Source organism: Camelus bactrianus, chromosome 24, assembly GCF_048773025.1.
Source record: "Camelus bactrianus isolate YW-2024 breed Bactrian camel chromosome 24, ASM4877302v1, whole genome shotgun sequence".
Lineage (NCBI taxonomy): Eukaryota > Metazoa > Chordata > Mammalia > Artiodactyla > Camelidae > Camelus > Camelus bactrianus.
The window spans coordinates 19129316-19132442 of NC_133562.1; the positions used below are offsets into that span (position 1 = coordinate 19129316).

The 3127-nt window shown below is 39.8% G+C and overlaps 1 non-coding gene across 1 annotated transcript; it reads left to right on the plus strand.

The window, feature by feature from the left end:
- The first annotated feature begins 2553 nt into the window (after nucleotides 1-2553).
- Nucleotides 2554-2630, plus strand: TRNAT-AGU (transfer RNA threonine (anticodon AGU)). The gene has a single exon. It is a non-coding gene; the product is annotated as a tRNA-Thr (tRNA).
- The last annotated feature ends 497 nt before the right edge of the window (nucleotides 2631-3127 follow it).

A 3127-nucleotide genomic window follows, 5' to 3' on the forward strand; every position in this document is an offset into this window, starting at 1 on the left:
CTTCGTATCATAGGGTCTTTTGTCAATTGATTGATGAAATAATTTGTGCCGAAGGGTGTCAGTTGTTGAAATTCATTTTAAAAAGTTCTATCTATCTATCTATCTGTCATTAAATATTTGCTCTGAATATGGTTGGATGTGGTCCCACACAATCAGACATGGTCCTTGACCTTAGATATTTAAAGTGTGATGAGAAGAGAGGAGACATGCACGTCTACAGAATCTAAGTCCTCATCACCAGGTGAGGGTAGAAAAGTATTCCCAAGATCAGAAATAGTCCCAGTGGGAGCATCTGATTTGGTTGGCAAGGGCAAACGCTGTTTCCTGTGAGCAGACTTTCAGAACCAGGTAACTGCTTTAAGGAAATTAATCTTGCAGCACTGGCCCCTGGACAAAGGTAAGGGTATGCCTGTGTGCATTTGCTGTGCATTAGGTGAAAAACGATGAAAGGGTGACAGTGAAAACGTCATATGTAGGAATGTCACTCACAAGTCTTGGCAAATGCTTTGTGATGGCAGACAAAAGACAAATAAGAGACACGTATGAATTCAGAGTTTTCAGTCTGTGTTCGTTAGAAGAATTGGGGCTATAATTAACAAAGAAAGGTCCAGGTGATTCTGTGATGGAGTGGTCCTGAAACAGAGAAAAGAGACAGTTTTGAATCTGTCTTGCTGCCGAGGTGATGTGGTAGACATATTTTGTAGAAAATGGGAAAAGCCAAACTAGAACCTGGAAGAAAGTGAATGGCTGTGTTAGCGTAGAGGAGTTAACTGAAATCCTGGATGAGGGAGAGCTCACAGAGGACAAGGGTGAGAGGAAAGAAGAGGTGGGCTGCTGGCAATGCCTACATTTACAGACCCAGGTAAAGAGGCAGGCACGTAGCAATCTGACAGCCCGTAAGACTCAGTAAACCAAGGTGCTCAGGAAAGAGAGTTTCAAGAAGGATCAGCTGATGGGCAGTGAGCTTATGTCCATCAGTGTCTAATACTACAGAGAAGTCAAGGGTGAGCCAATGGTTCCAGCAGTGAGCCGATATTGGTGATATGTCCTTGATTGAATATTATACAGCCATTAACAGTAATGCCATGAAAACTGAAGCAACATGAAAAAAAAAGTAAATACACTTGTTTTAAAGAATGCTAGTGGGAGGAGGAGTTGATGAGGGGTATACAGGGTAGATAAGTATATGAAGATATTGAACATTAATTGTATATAATTAGTAGAAATATGAATGATTTCAGCTTTTCATTTACATTTTTGATCATGTTGGCTCTTCAAATGAATAATATCAGTGCTAAGTACTGGTACTTGGATTTTTGTTAATGAGAAGAGAATAGAGCCTTTAAATAGGCCTTTATTTTGAGAAAAGGCCAAATGAAATCCTGGTGTGTCCTTGTGGGAAGGAAGATTTGCCCTGGGTCAGACCTAAAATTGCCGTTTTATTTATTTACACAGGGGTGATTGAGATTCAGCAAAATATTATCTATCATGTTGAAGTAATTTTATTTGCATTTTATTTGCTTTGTATTTCTTGAAACAATTTGTTTTGATCATAGAATTGTGCATGAGCTAAAATTATAGGAGATCTGTACCTAGTTTGGGGGTTGTAGTTGCCCGAGATCCTTTTTAGCCCTTTAAAAGGGGGACCTGCATTGCATAGTTTTGACAGACACTGCTACTGAGAATTGAAATGTGGCTGGTCCCCAAGAGATGGGCTGTTAAGTATGAATCCACGCTGCATTTTAAAGACTTTTTTTATGAAAAAAAATGTTGAATATCTCATTAATGATTTTTTTTATATTGATAACACATTGAAATAATATTATTTTGGATATATTGGGTTAAAATATATATATATATATATATATATATATATATTACTCAATTTAGTTTCATCTCTTTCTTTTTCCTTTTTAAATGTGACTACTGAAATGTCTACCATCCATATGTGGCTCTCAGGGACACACTGGACAGTGCTGGCCCACCATATGTCCCACTGGGCACACTGGGCATGTGAGCCTAATTGCTACCAATAACCCATTCTATGTCTGCTGCCTGGTCCTGCCCCTGTTTACTTGAGACTCAGAGACCAAGGCGGGGAAGAGGTCTGGGATTGAGATATGGATGTGTGAGTGGATTAATGTAGCCTTATGGCCACAGTCTCTCAGACAGCACATCCATGCACAAAATCAGTGGAGCTATTTGGTGTTGAACCAAGGGCCACTCAGCCAGGAAAGGGACCTGGCAATGAGTTATTTATGGATAAAGGATGCAGATCGTACTATCTTAGAGGTCCATCATGTGTGTTGGGATAACCCAAGGGAGGAGATCAGACTGTTCTTTACAAACCTCTCTTAGGGGTGTTCCATTCCTTTTGAAGATTCAGATTATTGGTTACTGCCCAACTCATTCCACCAGTCCCCTAAGGGACATCCAGTCTCATGTTGCCCTTGAAAGCCTCACCCTCCAAGAGTTCCATACAATTCAAGGACTCACTTATCCTCGGCACCAGCAATTCTAGCTTCGTTTTTTTATTATTTAAACACTGTGTAGGGGGTCGAAGTATAGCTCAGTGGTAGAGTGCTTGCCTAGTATGCACGAGGTCCTGGGTTCAATCCCCAGTATCTCCACTAAATAAATAAATAAACCTAATTACCTCCCCCCAAAAACAACAATGACAAAAATAAAAATAAATAAAATAAAATAATCACTGTGTGTGTGTGTTAACTTCCACATCAGCTTGTCCATCCAGTGGTGGTGTATCTGATGCCTTGAAGGTTTTGGCACAGGACTGGTTGGTTCTCTGTTTGCGGTAGCCACTCAATTACTGGATTGAATCAAGTGGAATCTTTAAATCTGAGAGTTAATGCACACACTCACACACACACACACACAGACACACAGACACACACACTTCGCAAGGAAGAATATATGTCAGTACGTAATATCAGTTGATATGCAAATGTCTATTAAGATAATCTACTTGAGAAACAGAAACATTTTACTCCACTTTTAATCACTCAGATTAATTCCTCCACAGGCATCAATAAATATTCCACTCCCTGTAGGATATAAAAAGGGCTGGTAAAACAAATTATCTTATATGGGACATCCTTGGATGGGTGGA